The 17,120-nt window shown below is 45.0% G+C and overlaps 1 protein-coding gene across 1 annotated transcript in view; it reads right to left on the reverse strand.

Annotated features, from left to right (window-relative positions):
• Window positions 1–17,120, reverse strand: part of RAMP3 (receptor activity modifying protein 3) — a 436,298-nt gene that overhangs the window by 128,214 nt on the left and 290,964 nt on the right. The gene's annotated exons all lie outside the window — the stretch shown is intronic.

Raw genomic sequence — 17,120 nt, forward strand, 5'->3', positions numbered from 1 at the left:
CAGGTCTCTCCAGAGATGCGCAATTGGTTTTTGGTTAGGGCTCTGGCTGGGCCAGTCAAGAATGGTCACCGAGTTGTTCTGAAGCCACTCCTTTGTTATTTTAGCTGTGTTCTTAGGGTCATTGTCTTGTTGGAAGGTGAACCTTCGGCCTCGTCTGTGGTCCAGAGCACTCTGGAAGAGGCTTTCATCCAGGATATCTCTGTACTTGTCCGCATTCATGTTTCCTTCAATGGCAACCAGTCATCTAGTCCCTGCAGCTGAAAAACACCCCCACAGCATGATGCTGCCACCACGATGTTTCACTGTTGGGATTCTATTTGGCAGGTGATGAGCAGTGCCTGGTTTTCTCCACACATACCTCTTAGAATTATCACCAAAAAGTTCTATCTTCATCTCATCAGACCAGAGAATCTTATTTCTTATTATCTGAGAGTCCTTCATGTGTTTTCTAGCAAACTCTATGAGGGCTTTCATATGTCTTCCACTATAATTGTGCAGCCTTTTGACAACTTCTATTATTGGATGATCTACTTGACTCCCTTTCTTTGGCAGCCACACAGCAATATTATTATTAGTTATTGTTATAGCACCATTTATTCCATGGCACTTTACATGTGAAAAGGGGTATGAATAAAATTAAGTAGACTAATCTTAAACAATATAAGTCACTGACTGGTACAGAAGGAAAGAGGACCCTGCCCATGAGGGCTCACAGTCTACAAGGGATGGGTAAGGATACAGTAGGTGAGGGTAGAACTGGTCTGCAGTGGTATTGTGGAAACATGGTTACTGCAGGTTGTAGGCTTGTCAAAAGAGGTGGTTCTTCAGGTTCCTTTTGAAGGTATCCATAGTAGTTGAGAGTCTGATATGTTGGGGTACAAAGTTCCAGAGGAGAGGGCATGCAAGGAAGAAATTTTGAATGCGATTGTGGGAAGAGGTGATAAGAGGGGAGTAGAGATGGAGATCTTGTGAGGAACAGAGGTTGCGTGCAGGTAAGTATCGGAAGACTAGGTCACAAATGAATGGAGGAGGCAGATGGTAGATGACTTTTTATGCCATGGTTAGAGTTTTGAACTGTAGTAATGGGGAGCCAGTGAAGGTATTGACAGAGAGGAGAGGCTGAGGAATAGCAGGGGGATAGGTGGATTAGTCAGCCAGCAGAGTTTAGCATAGACTCAAGCGGTGCAAGACTGTTAGAAGGGAGGCCCTAAAGCAGTAGGTTGTAGTAGTCAAGGCAGGATATGATGAGTGCATGAACTAGGGTTTTTGCAGATTCTTGATTAAGGAATGTATGGATCTGGGAAATATTTTTGATTTGTAGTCAGCAGAAAGTGGAAAGGGCATGGATATGTGTTTTAAAGGAGAGATCAGAGTTCAATGTTACCTCAAAGCAGTGAGATTGCGAGACTCCCTTATCTACGTCTTGTAGATGAAGGCCAGAAAGAGCAAGTGTTCCTGTAGATGACAAATGCTGCATCAAATGGCCTCTCCTCCTCTTCCTCCACCTTAACATCACACACAGCAAAGTCCTTAGAGGTGGCATCGCAATTATCCATGTTTGCCCCTGTGTCAGAACTCTCCAACCGCCAACTGACTGTGGGGAATGCAAAGCTATTCACACATTCTATTCCATTAGTATCAGAGGTCTTCTCCAAAGATTTACAGACTCGAGGAGGATGCCCAAAATTTTTCGCAGCTGGATGCGAGGTCTGACGAAGTAGGGTCTGAGAAGGATCCAGACCTTCATCAGCAGACGTTAACCCTGGGTGTGGAGGTGATCCTGATGAGACTCAGATACCTGAGGCACACGCGGACTGTATTGTGCTATCAGGGAAGGAAGAGAGAGGATGACGATGAGGTTGTAGATCTCACTTGGTGTAAACCAAGAGGGACACACATGAGTATGTCAGCAGAGGAGGTGGAAGAGGAGGAAGACGAGGTTACGTTGCAGCTTTCCGCACAGACACGGAGTGATGCAAGCACTGCATTCTCTGCCACAAATCTGTCTGTGGTCAGCAGAAATAGTGCCTCTGCAATTCACATGAAGGACAAGGGTTGCCTAGCCTGAGCCTTTTTTGTGACTGAAAAGGATAACCCAAGCCACATTATCTGCCAACTTTGTAAAAGCAAACTCAGTAGAGGCAAAAATTCCAATAAGTTGACTACTACATGCATGGACAAGGACACGTGCGATTAACATGCCTTAATCTGTGAATCTCTCTGTGCTACTGTAAAATGTGGCCTAGCAGGCCTTGCCAACCACCGGCTGTACCATCAACAGCATATGCTGCTTCTTCCTCCTCCATCACTTCATCTCCAGCCACAGAACCTCCACTTGCTTACCTGCTACAGCCAAGGTGAGTGAGAGCCCATCAAATGTTGTGGAACTGGACATGCCTGCTGTTTTTGACCGATCTCAGACACCGGGCACATCACATCTTTCTCATTCCACCATAACATCTTTGCCTGCAATTGATTCACAGTGCAGCAGTGTTCACCCTACTCAACCCTCTCTCAGCACAGCAGACAGCTCTCAGTCTCACAGTTGTTGTCACATAAAAGATTGTTTCCTAGTACACTTGCCAAAGCTAAGAACTTGAACTTCAACATCTCCATTTGGAGTATGGAGTATAAAGACATTTTCCAAAAGCTGATGGCCATCGCAATCCAAAAGTACCAGATGCCCAGTTGCCATTACTTCTCTAAGAAAGATGTGCCTGCACTACATCAGCATGTTGCAGACAACATCACCCAAACTTTTAAAAAATCTATGTCTGCCAGGGTGCATTTCACGAGAAAGCATGGCCAGGGGAGCTATATCTCAGTGACTGGTCACTAAGTGACTCTAGTGGCTCTGGGGGCAGGTGGAAAGGGTCTGCTCCACAAGTCTTTGAATCCCCAAGGCTTGCTTGGGGATGGAGAACTAAACCACTAGACAACAGGGGTTTGAGAACTAAATTACTAAACACCTGGGGTTTGATAACTAAACCAATATACACCAGGGGATGGAGAACTAAACCACTATACACCAGAAGATGGAGAAGTAAACTACAAAACAACAGGGGTTGGAGAACTAAACTGCTAAACACATAGGGTTGATGAACTGAACCACTACACACCCAGGGATGTAGAAGTAAACCACTACACACCAAGGGATGGCGAACTAAGACATTAGACCCCAAGGTTTCACTAGTAGAGATGAGCGAATTTGTTCTGAAAACGTTTGCCAATCTCAAATTCGGCCAAGACATTGCACATTTGGATTCGGATTCCTGATCTTTTTTCCTAAAAATCAGCAAAAGTATGCCAAATTTTGGTAAATGACCGATTTCATTAAGGGCTCTTTCAGACATCAGTCTATTTGGTAACAGCACGAGCAAAAAATGTCCCGCATATGTGCACACTGATGTTACACTGATGACAACCCTGTGTCATTAGTGTGACATGTACCGACGCCTGGGAATCAGCAGTACTGTTTGCGCTGTTCCCCGGCGCTGAGTGCTGAAGTGAAGACAGCTCACATCACTGTCGCCTGCTTTTGCTGTTGAGCTGTGATCAGCGCTAGCAGGGGACAATGTTGAGAGTTGTAGCAGGAAGTGGCTGATGAGAGTATTCATCAGTCGCCACTAGAGTTGAGCGACCTTGACCTTTTTAGAGTCGAGCCGGGTTTCGCGAAACCCGACTATCTCAAAAGTCGGGTCGAGTGAAATCGGCCGATTATGGCGAAAAGTCGGGATCGACCGAAACACGAAACCCAATGCAAGTCAATGGGGCAGCATAGTCGGCAGTGAGTGGGGGCCAGGAAAACACCTAGAGTGCCCATTTTAATGTCAAAACCATCCATTCTTCTTAATGAAGCTTGTCAAGCGTAATTTACCTTATAATAATTGGAAGGCATTTGAAATTGGGGGTCATTTGGCTAAAGTTGTGTGGGGTAGAGCTGGTTCAAGTAATTAGTGGGCCCAGGAAATCTGGACCACGTCACGGCAGTGGAGCAGGGAGAGGTAAGTATTTCAACTTTGCAAGTGCTGTGATCCTGAGCAAGCAGGGGGGGCCCACTTGTTGGCATTGGCACTGGCACAGGGCCCCTCAAAGTACAGCGGTGTGTTTGCACGGCGGGGGCGCCTCCCACCGGCAGCAACACTTTTGCGTACTATGAGAGGCCCTGTGCCAGTGACGTCGCCAACTAGTATTCCTCCCCCAACCTGATGAAGGAACCTGCACTTTCATCTGCACCTTCCTCTTTGTCCCCGTGTAAGGTGGTATGGTATGCGGGAAGAGCAACCTGACTTTCAGCAGGGTCACAATGTTGTTGTGTAGCATGCACGGGGAATGTTGCGTTATGGGTCAATGTACCAGCAGACTCATCTATCACTGGCTGGGCAATGGGCACGATGAAGTGGAAACACAGATATAGGCCCAAAGAATAAAGTGGGCTAAATGCAGTTCAAAATTGGTAACACAGGAATAACCAGGGGGCATTGCAGTGGAGGACAACTGGAATGAGAGGCTGACACAGAGAGTAGGGCCAAATCAGTAAGTAGTCGAAATGCAGTTCAAAATTGGCAACCGTAGTAAACAGGCGGCACAGCTTTGTTCAGTGGAGGAGAACAGCAAGGAGTGGCAGACACCGATAGTAGGCCCCAACCCAACTAGTAGGCCAAATGCAGTCTAACATTAACAACTACTTAACGAGAGCCTGAAAATGGAATTTCAAGACAGGAAACCAGGAGAACAGCAAGGAGTGGCAGACACCGATAGTAGGCCCCAAACCAACTAGTACGCCAAATGCAGTTGTTCCATTTAACCACAATTTAATGAGAGCCTGAAGATAGAAGCTCAGGAAAGGCAACCTGGGGAACACCTTGGAGTGTAACACACCATCTCTCTCCACCCCATACCCATTTTGTAGGCCTAATGCAGTGTACTTTTCTACAACTACTAAACGAGAGTCGGAAGACCGAAGCAATGGCAAGGAAACCTGGGGAACACCTTGGAGTGTAACACACCATCTCTCTCCACCCCATACCCAATTTGTAGGCCTAATGCAGTGTAGTTTCCAAGAACTACTAAACGAGAGCCGGAAGATCGAAGCTCAGGAAAGGCAACCTGGGGAACACCTTGGAGTGTAACACACCCTCTCTCTACACCCCATACCCAATTTGAAGGCCTAATGCAGTGTAGTTTCCAAGAACTACTAAACGAGAGCCGGAAGATCGAAGCTCAGGAAAGGCAACCTGGGGAACACCTTGGAGTGTAACACACCCTCTCTCTACACCCCATACCCAATTTGAAGGCCTAATGCAGCGTAGTTTCCAACAACTACTAAACGAGAGCCGGAAGATCGAAGCTCAGGAAAGGCAACCTAGGGAACACCTTGGAGTGTAACAAACCCTCTCTCTACACCCCATACCCAATTTGTAGGCCTAATGCAGCGTAGTTTCCGACAACTACTAAACGAGAGCATGAAGATCGAAGCTCAGGAAAGGCAACCTGGGGAACACCTTGGAGTGTAACACACCCTCTCTCTACACCCCATACCCAATTTGAAGGCCTAATGCAGTGTAGTTTCCAAGAACTACTAAACGAGAGCCGGAAGATCGAAGCTCAGGAAAGGCAACCTGGGGAACACCTTGGAGTGGAACACACCATCTCTCTACACCCCATACCCAATTTGAAGGCCTAATGCAGCGTAGTTTCCAACAACTACTAAACGAGAGCCGGAAGATCGAAGCTCAGGAAAGGCAACCTGGGGAACACCTTGGAGTGTAACACAACGTCTCTCTACACCACGGAAGGGCTGATTCTTAGGAAGGAAGGCTGTTGGAAATAAGCATTGCGCGTCCGAGGGTGATTATATTCTTATTAGGTATATACTCACCCTCGGACGCGCCCTGCTTCTTTATTTGGAATGAATGTTTATTTGCAATGTGGTGTTGACTTTCTCTATTATTTTGGTAATTAATGATTTTATTATTTTCATTGTTTTGCATCTTCTCGGCAATAATATAAAGAAGACGCGACAGGACAACACTCGGTGGATGCCATATCTGTGTTTTCAATTTAAAAAACCTTTCAGTTAACTACTTGCAGGAGAAAGTAATTGTAGCTGGTGGCCATTTTTAGTACTGTACCAGATTTTAGTTGTGTGTTTGTTTTTAATGTTAAAATGTCTGCATTTGATATCTCACCAGTATTTTCTTTTTTATAAGCAAAATACTTTTTTTTTTTATTTTATGATGTTGGTTCAAGGGGTACACAGGCAGCAGTAGACAGGTCAGTGGAGGCCTAGTGGAAGGAGGGACCGCAGACAGGCTTCGAAGCCCTAACATAATAAATTGGGCTGCCTGTAGGCAATTTAAAATTGGTTCCAGGGGAACACGGGCAGCAGTAGACAGGTCAGTGGAGGCCTAGAGGAAGGAGGGACCGCAGATGCGCCAATGTTTCCCCCATACCAAATTTGTAGGCCTAATGCAGTGTAGTTTCCAACAACTACTAAACGAGAGCCGGAATATCGAAGCTCAGGAAAGGCAACCTGGGGAACACCTTGGAGTGTAACACACCCTCTCTCTACACCCCATACCCAATTTGAAGGCCTAATGCAGTGTAGTTTCCAAGAACTACTAAACGAGAGCCGGAAGATTGAAGCTCAGGAAAGGCAACCTGGGGAACACCTTGGAGTGTAACACACCCTCTCTCTACACCCCATACCCAATTTGAAGGCCTAATGCAGCGTAGTTTCCAACAACTACTAAACGAGAGCCGGAAGATCGAAGCTCAGGAAAGGCAACCTGGGGAACACCTTGGAGTGTAACACACCCTCTCTCTACACCCCATACCCAATTTGAAGGCCTAATGCAGTGTAGTTTCCAAGAACTACTAAACGAGAGCCGGAAGATCGAAGCTCAGGAAAGACAACCTGGGGAACACCTTGAAGTGTAACACAACGTCTCTCTACACCACGGAAGGGCTGATTCTTAGGAAGGAAGGCTGTTGGAAATAAGCATTGCGCGTCCGAGGGTGATTATATTCTTATTAGGTATATACTCACCCTCGGACGCGCCCTGCTTCTTTATTTGGAATGAATGTTTATTTGCAATGTGGTGTTGACTTTCTCTATTATTTTGGTAATTAATGATTTTATTATTTTCATTGTTTTGCAACTTCTCGGCAATAATATAAAGAAGACGCGACAGGACAACACTCGGTGGATGCCATATCTGTGTTTTCAATTTAAAAAACCTTTCAGTTAAATACTTGCAGGATAAAGTAATTGTAGCTGGTGGCCATTTTTAGTACTGTACCAGATTTTAGTTGTGTGTTTGTTTTTAATGTTAAAATGTCTGCATTTGATATCTCACCAGTATTTTCTTTTTTATAAGCAAAATACTTTTTTTTTTATTTTATGATGTTGGTTCAAGGGGTACACGGGCAGCAGTAGACAGGTCAGTGTAGGCCTAGTGGAAGGAGGGACCGCAGACAGGCTTCGAAGCCCTAACATAATAAATTGGGCTGCCTGTAGGCAGTTTAAAATTGGTTCCAGGGGAACACGGGCAGCAGTAGACAGGTCAGTGGAGGCCTAGTGGAAGGAGGGACCGCAGACAGGCTTCGAAGCCCTAACATAATAAATTGGGCTGCCTGTAGGCAATTTAAAATTGGTTCCAGGGGAACACGGGCAGCAGTAGACAGGTAAGTGGAGGCCTAGTGGAAGGAGGGACCGCAGACAGGCTTCGAAGGCCTAACATAATAAAATGGGCTGGCTGTAGGCAATTTAAAATTGGTTCCAGGGGAACACGGGCAGCAGTAGACAGGTCAGTGGAGGCCTAGTGGAAGGAGGGACCGCAGACAGGCTTCGAAGGCCTAACATAATAAAATGGGCTGGCTGTAGGCAATTTAAAATTGGTTCCAGGGGAACACGGGCAGCAGTAGACAGGTAAGTGGAGGCCTAGTGGAAGGAGGGACCGCAGACAGGCTTTGAAGGCCTAACATAATAAATTGGGCTGCCTGTAGGCAATTTAAAATTGGTTCCAGGGGAACACGGGCAGCAGTAGACAGGTAAGTGGAGGCCTAGTGGAAGGAGGGACCGCAGACAGGCTTCGAAGGCCTAACGTAATAAAATGGGCTGGCTGTAGGCAATTTACAATTGGTTCCAGGGGTACACGGGCAACAGTGGTCTGGTCAGTGGAAGTCTAGTGGAAGGAGTGACGGCAGACAGGCATCAAAGGCCTAACATAATAACATTTGGCTGTTGGCAATTTAACCCTCCGTCACATACAACTGATCTGACAGGCGCTTCTCTTTTACTTTCATTTCTCCTTCCTCACCAGATTGTGAGGAAACCCCCTCCCTCCAGGTAGTCTCCTGTCTCTTGAAGGTCTGTGAAACCTGATATCACAGTTGGATTTCAGAGCTTCAGGGGAGAGGATATAGCTGCACAGATCTCTCAGGCTCATTGTATGTGAATACGTCACATTCAGTAAGGTTGGTATTTTATGTTTTTATTCATCACAATAGTTTATTTAGCTTGTTTTATGAATGTATAGCACAAAATGTGAGGATATTTCATAAAAATAAGGGAGATTTTATAAAAGAAAGTGTGCTGCTCAGGCATATACAGTAGTTCCCTAACATATTCCTTCTCTTGCTTCAGATTATCTGCTGAAATGGAGAGGAAAATGTACAATTTATCCAAACAACTTGATGTTGAGGAAGTAACAAACATGCTGTTAGATGATAGAGACCTCACACTGAATGAGGATTTAGGAGAGGAAAGTGAGATTGATTCTCATGATGAGGTGGAAGAATGTGTCCTGGATTCTGAAACAGAGCAAGATGGTGACAGTGGTGAGGATGAAGAAGTTGGATCATATTATATTGGAAAAGATAAAAATACTAAATCGAACAAGAAGCCATTCCAGAAAAAACGTACTTCTTCTATCAACACTTCATGATGATGCTGCCATCGATCCTGGGACTGGGGCAGAAAAAAACCCGGAGATAATTACATTTTACAATGCCACCAAAGGGGGTGTGGATACAGCAGATCAGATGTGCTCCACTTTCAACGTCAGCAGAAACATCAAACGCTGGCCAATGGTCATATTTTTTGCTATGTTGAATTTGGGTGGTATAAATTCACAAGTAATTTATCTTGAAAACAAGCTTGAACCACTCCGTAGACGATTGTATCTGAAAAAATTGGCCCATGAACTAGTACTTGGAGAGCTACGCAGGAGAAGCGTGAAAACAATCGGTATCCCCTCTCGCCTTCAAGTTCAGCTCAAAAGGTTCCGCCCAGAAGATGATGGTGAAAAGTCACCATCTGCACCACCTCACAAAAGAAGGAGATGCACCACCTGCCAAACGGAAAGCGGAACCAGAAGGCTTTCAAATTATGAATGTCTCAAATGTCATAAAGCAATTTGCCTGACACATGCAAAAATGGTGTGTAATTCTTGCTATTTGCTCTGCAAGTGTGACTTTTCTGGGGAAACCTCAGCATCTACTTCTGATTGAATATGTTTTTAATAGTACTTAAGGTACCTTAAAATTAAGTTTGTGTTCAAAAATTTTCTTTGTACATTTTTTTGAGAGAGTCGAACTGGGGGCTATTTGGCGGGAGTTTTGAAAAGTTTGTATTTCATAGTTATTAGTTTTATGTTAAGTAAATGTTTTTTTTTGCAACTGATTATGTGTAGTCTCTTTTATTACATCCCTATGAAGGTCACTGATCACTTTTAGAGCACTGAAATTGCAAACATTAGATATTATAGGTATTTTTCCAGCAGGCGCCTGACAGGCACATTGTATGTGAACTCGTTAGTCTGAATATTGTATGTGACGGAGGGTTAAAATTGGTTCCAGGGGTACACGGGCAACAGTGGTCTGGTCAGTGGAAGTCTAGTGGAAGGAGTGACGGCAGACAGGCTAAGAAGGCCTAACATAACAAAATTGGGCTGGCTGTAGGCAAGTTTAAATTGGTTCCAGGGGAACACGGCCAGCAGTGGCCTGGTCAGTGTAGTAGTTGTAGAAAGAACGGACCGCAGACAGGCTTCGAAGGCCTAACATAACAAAAATGTCAAAACAATGGTATTGTCAGTGCCAGGCATTGAAGGATGTCAGCGCATAGACTAAACATTGGTGAAGCTGTGAGAGATAATTTTGCTAGTGGTAGAGCACTGTTTGAGCTGGGGGGGAACTGTCTTGTGGCCGGCGGTACAGGCCCAGGGCCCCTCATATTACAATGGTGTGTCTGACGTTGGGTGCGCACCACCACCGCCAGAGACACTTTATTGTACTATGAGGGACCCAGTGGCAGTGCCGTCGACCAAAAGCGGGTACACCCACCTCTTCAGACAAACAGCACTCTCACGGGTGCTGGCGCAAAGTGGCGATACCACGGCCCCGTGTGGGGAGTTTGGCCATTTTGTTAGGAGTAAACATGTCGTATGCTGGACAATCAGGTGCAGAAAATTACGAGATTGGAAAAGTCATTCAGAAGAGTCCACAGGCAAGACCTTTTCATAGGAAAGTTAGGTGTCAGCCGGGCAAGGTGGGGCAAAAGATTTCGAAATCCAGTTGTGGTTCATTTTAATGAAGGTTAGATCATCTACATTTTGGGTAGCCAGACGAGTCCTTTTTTCAGTTAGTATTGAACCTGCAGCACTGAATACTCTTTCTGATAGGACACTAGCTGCCGGGCAAGCAAGCTCCTGCAATGCATATTCTGCCAATTCTGGCCAGGTGTCTAATTTGGGTGCCCAGTAATCAAATGGGAATGACGGTTGAGGGAGAACGTCGATAAGGGATGAAAAATAGTTTGTAACCATACTGGACAAATGTTGTCTCCTGTCACTTTGAATTGATGCTGCAGTACCTGTCCTGTCTGCGGTCATAGCAAAATCACTCCACAACCTGGTCAGAAAACCCCTCTGGCCAACGCCACTTCTGATTTCTGCCCCTCTCTGCTGGTCCCTGGAGCTCGTGTGAGAACGATCACGGGCGCTGTGTGCAGGGAATGCCAGAAGCAAACGGTCAACAAGAGTTGATTGTTTTGTTGCTAATATTAGTTCCAAGTTCTCATGTGGCATAATATTTTGCAATTTGCCTTTATAGCGAGGATCAAGGAGGCAGGCCAACCAGTAATCGTCATCGTTCATCATTTTTGTAATGCGTGTGTCCCTTTTGAGGATACGCAAGGCATAATCCGCCATGTGGGCCAAAGTTCCAGTTGTCAAATCTGCGGTTGTGCTTGGTTGAGGGGCAGTTGCAGGCAAATCTACGTCACTTGTGTCCCTCAAAAAACCAGAACCCGCCCTTGCCACGCCACCAATTTCCAATGACCCCGGGAAAGCTTCCTCATTAAAAATATACTCATCCCCATCATCCTCCTCATCCTCCACCTCCTCTTCGCCCGCTACCTCGTCCTGTACACTGCCCTGACCAGACAATGGCTGACTGTCATCAAGGCTTTCCTCTTCCTCTGGTGCAGACGACTGATCCTTTATGTGCGTCAAACTTTGCATCAGCAGACACATTAGGGGGATGCTCATGCTTATTATGGCGTTGTCTGCACTAACCAGCCGTGTGCATTCCTCAAAACACTGAAGGACTTGACACATGTCTTGAATCTTCGACCACTGCACACCTGACAACCCCATGTCTGCCATCCTACTGCCTGCCCATGTATGTGTATCCTCCCACAAAAACATAACAGCCCGCCTCTGTTCGCACAGTCTCTGAAGCATGTGCAGTGTTGAGTTCCACCTTGTAACAACGTCTATGATTAGGCGATGCTGGGGAAGGTTCAAAGAATGCTGATAGGTCTGCATACGGCTGGAGTGTACAGGCGAACGGCAGATATGTGCGCAAAGTCCACGCACTTTGATAAGCAGGTCGGATAACCCCGGATAACTTTTCAGGAAGCACTGCACCACCAGGTTTAAGGTGTGAGCCAGGCAAGGAATGTGTTTCAGTTGGGAAAGGGAGATGGCAGCCATGAAATTCCTTCCGTTATCACTCACTACCTTGCCTGCCTCAAGATCTACAGTGCCCAGCCACGACTGCGTTTCTTGCTGCAAGAACTCGGACAGAACTTCCGCGGTGTGTCTGTTGTCGCCCAAACACTTCATAGCCAATACAGCCTGCTGACGTTTGCCAGTAGCTGCCCCATAATGGGAGACCTGGTGTGCAACAGTGGCAGCTGCGGATGGAGTGGTTGTGCGACTGCGGTCTGTGGACGTGCTCTCGCTTCTGCAGGAGGACGAGGAGGAGGAGGAGGGGGTGCGAACGGCTACAGCCAACTGTTTCCTAGACCGTGGGCTAGGCAGAACTGTCCCAAACTTGCTGTCCCCTGTGGACCCTGAATCCACCACATTTACCCAGTGTGCCGTGATGGACACGTAACGTCCCTGGCCATGCCTACTGGTCCATGCATCTGTTGTCAGGTGCACCTTTGTGCTCACAGATTGCCTGAGTGCATGGACGATGCGCTCTTTAACATGCTGGTGGAGGGCTGGGATGGCTTTTCTGGAAAAAAAGTGTCGACTGGGTAGCTCGTAGCGTGGTACAGCGTAGTCCATCAGGGCTTTGAAAGCTTCGCTTTCAACTAACCGGTAGGGCATCATCTCTAACGAGATTAGTCTAGCTATGTGGGCGTTCAAACCCTGTGTACGCGGATGCGAGGCTAAGTACTTCCTTTTTCTAACCATAGTCTCATGTAGGGTGAGCTGGACTGGAGAGCTGGAGATCGTGGAACTAGCGGGGGTGCCGGTGGACATGGCAGACTGAGAGACGGTGGGAGATGGTATTGTTGCCGCCGGTGCCCTAGATGCAGTGTTTCCTACTACGAAACTGGAGATTCCCTGACCCTGACTGCTTTGGCCTGGCAAAGAAACCTGCACAGATACTGCAGGTGGTGCAGAAAATGGTGGCCCTACACTGCCGGAAGGGATGTTGCGTTGATGAGTAGCTTCATTGGCCGAGGGTGCTACAACCTTAAGGGACGTTTGGTAGTTAGTCCAAGCTTGCAAATGCATGGTGGTTAAATGTCTATGCATGCAACTTGTATTGAGACTTTTCAGATTCTGCCCTCTGCTTAAGGTAGTTGAACATTTTTGACAGATTACTATGTGCTGATCAATTGGATGTTGTTTAAAAAAATGCCAGACTGCACTCTTTCTAGCATCGGATACCTTTTCAGGCATTGCAGACTGAGCTTTAACCGGATGGCCACGCTGTCCTCCAACAGGTTTTGACTTTGCCACGCGTTTTGGCCAAGATACGGGCCCGGCAGATGGAACCTGTTGCGATGTTGATGCCTGCTGCGGCCCCTCCTCCTCCGCTTCAGAACTGCTGCCGCCTGCACCCTGTTCCCCCAATGGCTGCCAATCGGGGTCAAGAACTGGGTCATCTATTACCTCTTCTTGTAGCTCGTGTGCAACTTCGTCTGTGTCACCGTGTCGGTCGGTGGTATAGCGTTTGTGATGGGGCAACATAGTCTCATCAGGGTCTGATTCTTGATCAGCACCCTGCGAGGGCAATGTTGTGGTCTGAGTCAAAGGACCAGCATAGTAGTCTGGCTGTGGCTGTGCATCAGTGCACTCCATGTCAGATTCAACTTGTAATGGGCATGGACTGTTAACTGCTTCACTTTCTAAGCCAGGGACGGTATGTGTAAAGAGCTCCATGGAGTAACCCGTTGTGTCGCCTGCTGCATTCTTCTCTGTTGTTGTTTTTGCTGAAGAGGACAAGGAAGCGACTTGTCCCTGACCGTGAACATCCACTAACGACGCGCTGCTTTTACTTTTACCAGTTTCACGAGAGGAGGCAAAAGAGCTAGAGGCTGAGTCAGCAAGATAAGCCAAAACTTGCTCTTGATGCTCCGGCTTTAAAAGCGGTTTTCCTACTCCCAGAAAAGGGAGGGTTCGAGGCCTTGTGTAGCCAGACGACGAACCTGGCTCCACAGCTCCAGACTTAGGTGCAATATTTTTTTTCCCACGACCACCTGATGGTCCACCACTACCACTACCCTCATTACCAGCTGACAATGAACGCCCCCGGCCACGACCTCTTCCACCAGACTTCCTCATTGTTTTAAAAACGTTACCAAACGAACGGTATTTGTTGCTGTCACACAACTTACACGGTGAGCTATAACTTCAGTATGATTTAGCTACCCCTTTACAGGTGGGTGAGACCACAACGAAAATCAGCCACAATGTTACACACTCTGTTGTTGTTGGCAACAAATGAGATAGCACACACGCAGGACTGTCACTGAAGCGCAAATGTAAATATTTATCTCCCACTGATTTGTGTTTGTTTTTTTTAAAAGGGAGACTTCAGAAAAAAAAAAAATTAAAAAAAAATTATTTTTTACAGAAGAATTTATAAAACAAATAAAATGAAATGATTGTTTCAGGGAGAATTTAGGAAAAAAAAAAAAAAAAGGCTTTGTAGGGCCCACTGAGTGAGAGAGGACGCACACAGGAGTCAGGAGTGGCACACAAGCCCAGAGGCCAATATTAATCTCCCACCGATTGATTTAGTTATTTTTTTTGGTAGATTTTGGAACCCAAATCAAGCAAAAAAATTAATAGGCTTTCTATGGCCCACAATTGGGGAGAGAGAGAGAGATGGCACACCCAGGAGTCAAGACTGGCACACAAGCAGAAGGGGCAATATGAATCTCCCACAGATTTTTTTTTTTTTTTTTTTTTCAGGGAGACTTGAGAGAAAAAAAAATACAAAAAAAATGATTTTTTTCAGGAATAATTTAGAAACCAAAGAAAATAAAATGATTGTTTCAGGGAGAATTTAGAAAACAAATAAAACAAAAAATAGGCTTTCTAGGGCCCACTGAGTGACAGATGACGCACACAGGAGTCAGGAGTGGCACACAAGCCCAGAGGCCAATATTAATCTCCCACTGATTGATTTAGTGATTTTTTTTGGTAGATTTTGGAACCCAAATCAAGCAAAAAAATTAATAGGCTTTCTATGGCCCACAATTGGGGAGAGAGAGAGAGATGGCACACCCAGGAGTCAAGACTGGCACACAAGCAGAAGGGGCAATATGAATCTCCCACAGATTTTTTTTTTTTTTTTTTTTTTTTTTCAGGGAGATTTGAGAGAAAAAAAAATACAAAAAAAATGATTTTTTTCAGGAATAATTTAGAAACCAAAGAAAATAAAATGATTGTTTCAGGGAGAATTTAGAAAACAAATAAAACAAAAAATAGGCTTTCTAGGGCCCACTGAGTGACAGATGACGCACACAGGAGTCAGGAGTGGCACACAAGCCCAGAGGCCAATATTAATCTCCCACCGATTGATTTAGTTATTTTTTTTGGTAGATTTTGGAACCCAAATCAAGCAAAAAAATTAATAGGCTTTCTATGGCCCACAATTGGGGAGAGAGAGAGAGATGGCACACCCAGGAGTCAAGACTGGCACACAAGCAGAAGGGGCAATATGAATCTCCCACAGATTTTTTTTTTTTTTTTTTTTTTTTTCAGGGAGACTTGAGAGAAAAAAAAATACAAAAAAAATGATTTTTTTCAGGAATAATTTAGAAACCAAAGAAAATAAAATGATTGTTTCAGGGAGAATTTAGAAAACAAATAAAACAAAAAATAGGCTTTCTAGGGCCCACTGAGTGACAGATGACGCACACAGGAGTCAGGAGTGGCACACAAGCCCAGAGGCCAATATTAATCTCCCACTGATTGATTTAGTGATTTTTTTTGGTAGATTTTGGAACCCAAATCAAGCAAAAAAATTAATAGGCTTTCTATGGCCCACAATTGGGGAGAGAGAGAGAGATGGCACACCCAGGAGTCAAGACTGGCACACAAGCAGAAGGGGCAATATGAATCTCCCACAGATTTTTTTTTTTTTTTTTTTTTTCAGGGAGATTTGAGAGAAAAAAAAATGATTTTTTTCAGGAATAATTTAGAAACCAAAGAAAATAAAATGATTGTTTCAGGGAGAATTTAGAAAACAAATAAAACAAAAAATAGGCTTTCTAGGGCCCACTGAGTGACAGATGACGCACACAGGAGTCAGGAGTGGCACACAAGCCCAGAGGCCAATATTAATCTCCCACCGATTGATTTAGTTATTTTTTTTGGTAGATTTTGGAACCCAAATCAAGCAAAAAAATTAATAGGCTTTCTATGGCCCACAATTGGGGAGAGAGAGAGAGATGGCACACCCAGGAGTCAAGACTGGCACACAAGCAGAAGGGGCAATATGAATCTCCCACAGATTTTTTTTTTTTTTCAGGGAGACTTTAGAGAAAAAAAAATACAAAAAAAATGATTTTTTTCAGGAATAATTTAGAAACCAAAGAAAATAAAATGATTTTTTCAGGGAGAATTTAGAAAACAAATAAAACAAAAAATAGGCTTTCTAGGGCCCACTGAGTGACAGATGACGCTCACAGGAGTCAGGAGTGGCACACAAGCCCAGAGGCCAATATTAATCTCCCACTGATTGATTTAGTGATTTTTTTTGGTAGATTTTGGAACCCAAATCAAGCAAAAAAATTAATAGGCTTTCTATGGCCCACTATTTGTGAGAGAGATGGCACGCTCAGGACTGGCACACAAGCCCAGAGGCCAATATTAATCTCCCATTTTTTTTTTTTTCCAGGGAAAATTTATAAACCCAATAAAAAAAATAATAATAAATAGGCTTTCTATGGCCCACTATCTGAGAGAGAGAGATGGCACGCTTAGGACTGGCACACAAGCCCAAAGGCCAATATTAATCTCCCACTGATTGATTGATTGATTTTTTCAGGTAGAATTATGAACCCAAATCAACCAAAAAAATAAATAGGCTTTCTATGGCCCACTATTTGTGAGAGAGATGGCACGCTCAGGACTGGCACACAAGCCCAGAGGCCAATATTAATCTCCCACTTTTTTTTTTTTTCCAGGGAAAATTTATAAACCCAATAAAATAATAAAAAAATAGGCTTTCTATGGCCCACTATCTGAGAGAGAGAGAGATGGCACGCTTAGGACTGGCACACAAGCCCAAAGGCCAATATTAATCTCCCACTGATTGATTTATTGATTTTTTCAGGTAGAATTTAGAACCCAAATCAAGCA

Source organism: Ranitomeya imitator, chromosome 6, assembly GCF_032444005.1.
Source record: "Ranitomeya imitator isolate aRanImi1 chromosome 6, aRanImi1.pri, whole genome shotgun sequence".
NCBI lineage: Eukaryota > Metazoa > Chordata > Amphibia > Anura > Dendrobatidae > Ranitomeya > Ranitomeya imitator.